Source organism: Phoenix dactylifera, chromosome 9 (genome assembly GCF_009389715.1).
Source record: "Phoenix dactylifera cultivar Barhee BC4 chromosome 9, palm_55x_up_171113_PBpolish2nd_filt_p, whole genome shotgun sequence".
Lineage (NCBI taxonomy): Eukaryota > Viridiplantae > Streptophyta > Magnoliopsida > Arecales > Arecaceae > Phoenix > Phoenix dactylifera.
The window spans coordinates 8,734,339-8,743,892 of NC_052400.1; positions in this window are offsets into that span (position 1 = coordinate 8,734,339).

A 9,554-nucleotide genomic window follows, 5' to 3' on the forward strand; every position below is an offset into this window, starting at 1 on the left:
CTCCCCCTTTCACTTAGAATTGTGTAGTTATGTGAATTGTTTTGTTTAACCATTGCGAGTCTTTATATCCATGATGAAACTTATCTCCCCCTTAATTTGAGCATATGTGTAAACATCGTTTATTTAGCTCCCCCTAAATTTGTGAATTTATTGTGCATTTATTTTACCTTTACCATTTGTATTTAGTTCTTCCTAACTCTTCTCTTCGAACTCTTCTCCCCCTTTTTGTCATCAGCAAAATATATTAGAGGAGTGCAATGATCATAAGATACTGAGAAGATGAAGAAGGAAATTGATCATTTTATTTCATCAAAAAGTTGTATATATGACTGATTCAAAATGAGGTACAATAGATCTGAAAAACTTTTTCCTATACATAGACTAAGTTATAGGGGATGAATTCTTGAGGAGGACCCTGGTTGACTTGTGAGAAGTTGGGTGATTTCCGTGAGGATATCTTCAAGACTTTTGAGGATCTCGAAGCTCTCCAACCGTTGAAACTTACTGAGTTCACTTATTGTCTCATTGTTCTTGTGCAGTTCCTCCAGCAGTTGGTTGGCAAGTTTTTCGGCATTCTCGTTTAGCTTCTCCACATCTCTTCGGACCGAAACTTGCAAACTCCGTGTGTTTTCTTCTATATCTAGAAATCGTTGATATTGAGCTTGAAGAAGGCAACGAAGGCTTGTCAACGCAGCATTTATCTCACTCACAGTCTGGGTGAGAGCCACTGAAGAGGGTATGATCTCCGAAGAAGATGCTCCACTATGTAGACCTCGGGAGGCCATCTCATCAACCATGAAGGAGGCCATCCTTCGCAGTTGATCATCACTCAATGTGGGTGGAGGAATCTGAATAGGAGGTTCTGGATGTTCTGTGGCTGAAGTAGGAGGAGGAGGTGGAGAAGGAAGTGGTGGTGGTGAAGGTGGAGCTCTGGAGGGAGAGGTCCTCTTAGTGTGACCGGGCTTCCTAACCCAAGCATTTTCTAATTTTATGAAACCCATTCTTTGAAAGGACTTCTCATCTACATAGTTAGTGTGTCGTAGCTCACGAGAAGTATCCCCTTCAGATATGGGAACTCTAAAATCCCTAAAAATTAAGGTGAAGGCCATGCCATAGGGTAGACTAGTTTTATTCTCGGACACAGGTTCTAGGATGTGGAGGTACATCAGTCTAGCAAAGTTCAGAGGTATTTCATTTACAATGTGATACATGACTGTTGGTCTCTTTCAGAAATGAAATCAAATCTTTTCATTTTTGGGAAGAGGACCCGACCTATAATACTTAGAAGCAGTTGCATTTCAGCTGAGAGCGGATTGGCGAAAACTTCCTCCATTTTAATGGGCTCTCGTCCTAATATTGTCCTTAGTGCTTTTGCCCTATTAGGAGGGGAAGAAGGTGAAGGCCCTGTATTGGGAAGGCAAAATAGTCTAGACAGTAGGGCTTTGGTCACAACCACCTTGACATTTTTGACCCATCCTACCAAGGCACCGTCTCCCTTTACTACGATGATGAAAAATTTCCTAACTAGGCTTGGGTATGTAGGGACGTTCAGTGAGCAGAGAAGTTCTAGACCTAGGATTTTTAGATGATTTCCTAGGATAAATCCCTCACGAGAAAGAAAGCGGAAATCGACCTTTCTACCAGTCGTGACCGCCCTCGTGTCGCACGAGCAAAGGATCTCCGGTCTAGGAGAGGAAGGAGCCATGGAAGGATTTGGCTCATTCCTTGCTTTTGACCATCACTCCGACTCGTTCGCCACGATAGGACGTTTTCCACGTGAGCTGGAGGATTTCTTGGGAGCCATGGAGACCTAACCTAGGTTAGACTTGGAGGTGAACCTAGGGTTTTGGGAAAATTGGATGATCCTAAGTTCGGGGATGGAGAAGACCTCAAGTAAAAAGCTCAAGAAAAATGAATGAAGAGACGGCTCGGGTACATAAAAAGACGTCGATTCGAACTTGAGATGTCTCACGTAAGGGTCGAGACGACTCGACAGTGTCAGCTTTCCTTCGAGACATCTCACGCAAGAGTTCGCGATGACTCGGCAAAGATAGGTCATTGTGAGTCCGATCTTGAGACGTCTCACACAATAGCCAGAGACGACTCGCACGCGAGTCGACTCGGACTCTTCTCGAGTCGGCTCGAGGTCAGCTTTTCTTCAAACCATTTATAATGGATAGTCCAAAAAGTTCTAGAATTGGTTTGATTGACTTTTATCTTTAGAAAATGATCATGAAGGTGCAATTTGATGGGAATTAGGTCATGAAGGAATGAATTGAGGGAAGTGGAAGCATGATCATTGAAAGGGGTCAATTACTCCCAATTTTCTTCTAAGAGCACAAAACCTATCTTCATTCAAGGGTTTCGTAAAGATGTCGGCTAATTGATCATCGGTGCACACAAAATCAAGTAATATGTCACCATTTGAGACATGATCCCTTATAAAGTGATGTCGTATTTCAATGTGTTTAGTTCTTGAATGTTGAACTGGATTCTTGGATAAATTTATAGCACTGGTATTATCACAGTTAATGGGTATTTTTGTTTGCTTGATCCCATAATCTTCTAATTGTTGTTTAATCCATAAGATTTGAGCACAACAACTTTCGGCTGCAACATATTCAGCTTCCGTCGTTGATAATGCAACCGAATTTTGCTTCTTACTAAACCATGAAGTTTTCACCTAAAGTTGACATGTGCCACTAGTGCTTTTTCTATCTAATTTACATCCTACAAAGTCAGCATCTGTGTATCCTATTAATTTCAAACTAGAGTCTTTTGAATACCATAACCCTATATGCTGAATTCCAACTAGATATTTAAAAAAAATTTTAACTGCAAGTAGGTGTGACTCTTTTGGATTTGATTGAAATCCGGCACACATGCATACACTGAACATAATATCTGGCCTACTTGTGGTAAGATACAAAAGGAATCCAATCATACCCCTATAGAGCTTTTGATCTACACTTTTACCTGCCTCATCCTTGTCTAATCTACATGATGAGCTCATGGGTGTACCTATGGACTTATTGATCTCCAAACCAAATTTTTTAAGCATTCCTTTGATATATTTGGCTTGATTAATAAAGATTCTATCCTTTAGTTGTTTGATTTGTAATCCAAGGAAGAAATTCATTTCACCCATCATACTTATTTCAAATTCACTTTGCATTAAATCAACAAATTCTTAACATAAATTGTTGTTGGTAGCTCCAAATATAATGTCATCTACATAAATTTGAACTATCAACATATCCTTATCTTTTCTTTTCAGAAATAAGGTCGTATCAACATGTCCTCTAGTGAATTTGTTTTCCAATAAAAATTTACTTAATCTATCATACCAGGCTCTTGGTGCCTGTTTTAGACCATAGAGTGCCTTATTAAGTTTAAACACATGATTAGAGTACATGTGATCTTCAAATTCTGGAGGTTATTCTACATATATTTCTTCAACTATATATCCATTTAGAAAGGCACTTTTGACATCCATTTGATATAATTTGAAGTCCATAGAAGTGGCAAAGGCAAGCAATAACCTGATGGCCTCTAATCTAGCTACTGGAGCAAAGGTTTCATCAAATCTATTCCTTCTTCTTGATTATACCCCTTTGCTATGAGCCTAGCCTTGTTTCTTATGACAACTCCATTTTCATCTAACTTGTTTCTGAAGATCCATTTTATACCTATGTTGCCCAGAGATGGTCACCCAAGAGGGGGGTGAATTGGGTGTTTTAAAAGCTTTTGACTAATTAAAAATAAAACACACGAATATATGCACTAAAGTAAAGAAGGAGGAATAAGAAAGGTCAATCGCAAACACAAGGTTTTATAGTGGTTCGGAGCTTCCACTGCTCCTACATCCACTCCCCAAATCACCTTTGGGAATTTCCACTATAATCCAAGATTACAGTACGGTAGTTTTGCGAGTTCACTACCCAACTCGTTGTTTTACACCGGGCTCACAACAAACCCTAAAACCCCCAATTTCACTTAGGCTTGGGACGCCTTTCCCTTGTTCCAAGTCCCTTGACTGGAACAAGCACCACAATGAAAGAGTTTACAAAGAAAAAGTAAAGCTCTAAAAAGCAAATATGACAATTATGAACAATAGAACCCGGAAGAATCCTTTTGTCGCTGGAAGCGTGAGAAATGTTGATTCTTCCGATGTGGACCGCGTAGGGTTGAGTGTGAGCTTTGAATTCCGAGCGTACGAGAGAGGTTGAGCTTGAAATCACTTGGGAAGCTTGAAAACACTTGATTTCTTCACTTGAATGCACTCACTCCCTTGAACTTTTCTTTCTTACTTTTCTCTTGAATGATCTAGCTTTGGGTTGGTGAAGAGTTGTTGAGAAGCACTTAAGAGGTCCCTTTTATAGCCCAAAAAAGCAAATATAGCCGTTAGAGACAAAGTAAAAAGGATTTGAAATTCAAACCAAACCTGAAAAGCTGTCAGTCGCGTCCCAGGTGCTCCGGGGACGTCTCCGCTTCAACGAGAGACGTCTCGGCTACAAGATTTTACTTTTTACGTTGTCTGGGGTCGACTCGGCACTTTAAGGGGACGTCTCGGCTTGTTTGTACTTTTTGAATGGGGACGACTCCGCTGCTTTGGGGACGACTCCGCTTCTTTATCTCTGAAAAACATGTCCTCTGGAATTCCCTGAGAGAGTCGACTCCGCTCCTTCAGGGGACGTCTCGGCTTGTTTGCACTTTATGCATGGGGACGACTCCGCTGTCTCAGGGTCGACTCCGCTTCCTTATCACCGAAAAAACCATTCTCTAGAAAACCCTGAGAGAGCCGTCTCCGCTATCTTGGGAACGACTCGGGAAGTCTCCTTTTTACTTGCAGGGACGACTCCGCGTACAGTGGGGACGTCTCGCGCATATCTCTTGAAAATTGCCTTTCTGCCGCCACTGAGAGAGTCGACTCCGCTACTGAGAGAGTCGACTCCGCTAGCGCGGGGACGACTCGGCAGGTGCCGGGGACGTCTCCAAGTGTCCCAGTTCTTCCTGTTTGTGCCAGAGACGTCTCTGAAACTATCCGGAGACGTCTCGGCTGTCCCTGATCTGTTTTCTTTAACTCAAAATATTCTTCAATAAATTCATAAAAATTATGGGAACTTGCCTAGACATTTCTTAACAATATTCCCAATTAATCACATGAATTTCTCAATTAAATTGTTAAGATAAATGGAATTATACTCTAGTGTTTTGTATTCATCAAAATCCATTAGGGGATCAACAATCTCCCCCTTTTTGATGATGACAAAACACTGAGTATATGCAAAAATTTGAAGTTTAAACATATACACAGTATTTGATCAGATGTACAAGTATAATGTTTTGATTAGAGCTAGATACAGTGTGCATAATTGCATGGGATTGAACTTTATAGCTCTTAAGCAATTTTAGCATATCAACTGAATTTGAATCAAGTTAAAATGAAATATTGATGCTGAATTTGAAGCAAGTCAATATTCTTCAATTTTATCTTTTCTAAATCAACTTTGGAGTATGATTATAAATTTTGCATTCCATATTCAATATCCATATTGGTTCTTTCTATATATCTACTCCCCCTTTCAATTATATCTACTCCCCCTTTCAATATCTCCATATTCGATATCTACTCCCCCTTTTTGTCATCAACAATGAAGGGGACAAATTATCATTAGGTGCTTAAAACTCAATTCATAGTATATTATAATTAACCACTCAAGGATATTCAAGTTATCTTTATTAAAGAGTTCAGCATTCATTTTACTCCCCCTTTGATATTCAGGTTGTGCTCTCCCTATTTCATATGCTTTGATAAGTTGTGCAAATTTGAATACATAATTTATGTTATGAGATTCTTATGACACATCAAGAGGCACATTCATATTTACATATATAGAGTTGGAAATGTACACAGGGTTGCAAAAGAAATTGTATGTCATTCATATGTCATTGTAAATCTTCGAAGCCAGTACATAGTCAAAAGAAGAAATCATTACAAGTATTGATTTCTAATACAAAAAGTGTTTCAAAACGGCCTAGGATTTACAAAAAGAAGAGCCTGCAAAATGTCCCTCATCGGCGACGTTGCTCATGGGCCCTACCAGCTGTATTTTGTTCATAAACCTTACAAGCTGCATCTATGAATGCATTGATGGAATCCATGAGGGTCTTAAATTGATCTCCCTGTGACTTGTGGAAACCTGCCACAAGTGCTTCAAACTCTATGGTTGCCATTTCAATTCTTCCTCTGAGTTGGGCAACCAAGGTGCCCACGTTGCCATCTGGTTTTGTCAGCTCTTTGAGACTCTTGGAAATGCTCCTCAAGCTGTCCTTGAGCTCTATTGATCTGATGGTTTGGGTGGCACCCACACCCATTATTTCTTGTGTTGTAGCTTCAATTTGACTTCTAATATCCTTCATCTCTTGTAGAAGCCCTTCATGTGAAGCTCTGATGGGGGCCAACTCTGTAGAGATCATGGATCTCATCTCCTCCCTCATCTGCTGGCAAATGGCAGATGCTAAGGTGCGCATCTGATCCTCTGACAGGAAGGAGGGCCCACTAACTGGAGGAGGTGGTGGCATGGATGTGGAAGGTCCAGCTGAGCTGGAGGGTATATCAGGGATATCCAAGTGGCTAGGTGGAGGAGAGTGATGGTCAGACTCATGATGTGGGTTCTCGGGCTCTAGGATTTGGGCTTTTCTCTTTGGTACCTTCACCCACGACCCATCTATCTTATGAAATTCCATTCTTCTCATTGTGCCCTCATTATAATAGTCGGTGTTTCTCAAGGGCTTTGCAGGTTCATTTGTTGGAATGGGAACTTTGAAGTGTTTGAAAACTAAGGTAAAGATCATGCCGTAGGGTAAACTAAACCTAGAATACCTATGACATAGGGCAATGTAGTTTAGCATAAGTCTAGGGAGGTTTAGGGGTATCCCTAGTAGGATATGGTGCATTATAACTAAATCTCGCTCTGAAACAAAATCGAAGCGACCGGTTTTGGGAAATAGGACCCGGTTGACAATACTTAAAAGAAGTCTCATCTCTGCATTTAGGTCCTGGGAATTGACAACATCAAGAGGGCCGCAGTCCTCTCTTCCTAAAAGTAGATTTAGGGCTGATTCCCTTTGGGGATGTGAGGTTGGAGCCTCACCGTCCTTAGGGATTTGTAAGACAGTGGATAGGACATCTTCATTGACTTCTACTAATGTCCCTCGGACATATGCAGTGTACCCTATGTCCCCTAAGGCCATATTGCTAAAAAGTTCTCTAACTAGGCCGGGGTAGGTCGAGGTATTGAGGGTACAAAAGTGCTCCCACCCTTAGGCTCGGAGTCTCTCTCCAATAGAGAACCCCTCATGATCTAAAAATGAGAAATCTATGTACCTTCCGGTCGTGACTGTGCGATTTGCACAGAAAATAGTCGTGGTTGGCGGAGCAACCGGAGGAGACGGCGCGGAAGGTTCTTCCCGCCGTTCCTCACCGTCGGCCGCTGCCCTAGGTCGCCTTCCACGGGTCGTCCTAGCCTTCTTTGGTGCCATGGATGCTAGGGTTTGTGATGGAGAGCAAACGGAGGCTAGGGTTTGAGGTGGAGAGCAAATGGAGGCTAGGGTTTTTCGTTTTGGTCGGGGATGAAGGAGAAAGCTCGGGTCGGCTCGAGCTATTTCGACCTATTTTAAAAGCCCTCATTCGGTCCCCGAGACGTCTCCGCGACTAAGGCGAGACGTCTCCCCTGGGGGGACGTCTCTGCGATTTGCCAGAGACGTCTCCGGCACTGAAAAATTTCAGACTAAATTCTATCTTCTCCCAATTTTTGTTTAATCACCCTAATCAACATGATCTCTTTTGATAAACTTAGAGTGAATTTGTTTGTGATCCTCCCCCTTAATGATACATCCTATAATAATTTGATAATAATTTTTGAATTATTAATATTGAAATGAGGAATGTTTGACCAAATTTCGAATACCTATGAAATAGGCTCTGAAAATATCTCCATGAAGAGTCCAAGGGAGGGTAACCATCCTCCGGAAAGTCAAACAGTTCGTCATTTAGCTTACATGAATTCATGTTTTCACTTATGTTTACCTTGAGGTTGATTACTAGTTTGCGCAGCAAAACAATGCAATACAAGTTCAATTCATTTGCTAGGATCATACAAGCTCAAAGCATTCCTTAAGAAGTTGAATCTTTCTTTACAAAGGGGCTTTGTAAAGATATCAGCCAATTGATTTTCAGTACATACATATTCAATCATCACATCATTTTTCAGCACATGATCCCTAATAAAGTGATGCCTAATCTCTATATGCTTTGACTTAGAGTGTTGGACAGGATTTTTTGTTAAATTAATTGCACTTGTATTATCACATTTAATTGGTATATTATCCATTTTGATACCGAAATCTTCAAGTTGTTGCTTAATCCAAAGAACTTGGGCACAACAGCTTCCAGCTGCAATGTACTCAGCCTCAGCTGTGGACAAGGCAACTGAATTTTGTTTCTTGCTAAACCAAGAAACCAAATTGGCACCCAAGAATTGACATGTGCCACTTGTGCTTTTTCTGTCGAGTTTGCACCCAGCAAAATCAGCATCGGAATAAGCAATTAAATTTATGTCAGATTGTTTAGAATACCATAAGCCTACATTAGATGTCCCTACTAGATATCTAAAAATTCTCTTAACAGCTTGCAAGTGTGATTCCTTAGGACATGCTTGGTATCTAGCACACATACAAACACTGAATAATATATCTGGTCTACTAGCAGTAAGGTAAAGTAGAGAGCCTATCATACCTCTGTACAATTTGCAGTCTATACTTTTACCTTTTTCATCTTTGTCAAGCTTGCAACTTGAGCCCATGGGTGTGCTGATTTCCTTTGCATCCTTCATCTTGAATTTTTCCAATATTTTCTTGATGTATTTGGACTGACTGATGAAGATGCCCTCCTCTGATTGTTTTATTTGTAGCCCAAGGAAGAAGTTGAGCTCACCCATCATGCTCATTTCAAATTCTCCCTGCATAAGCTTGGCAAACTCTTGACAAAGACTGTCATTAGTAGCACCAAAAATTATATCATCCACATAAATTTGTACAAGCAATAAGTCATTTCCTTTTCTTTTAATAAAGAGGGTTTTGTCTACATTTCCTCTCTTAAATTTGTTTTCAATTAGGAAATTACTTAATCTTTCATACCATGCCCTAGGGGCTTGCTTAAGGCCATACAATGCTTTATGCAATTTATACACATAATCTGGATGTAAGTGATTTTCAAAACCTGGAGGTTGTCCTACATAAACTTCCTCCATTATATAACCATTTAAAAATGCACTTTTTACATCCATTTGATAGAGTTTAAAATCCATGAAGCATGCATATGCTAAAAGTAGTCTAATAGCCTCTAACCTAACAACAGAAGCAAAAGTTTCATCAAAATCTATTCCTTCCTCCTGATTATATCCTTTGGCCACTAGCCTAGCTTTGTTTCTTATTACTATTCCATCTTCATCTAGTTTATTTCTATACACCCACTTGGTGCCTATGATTGA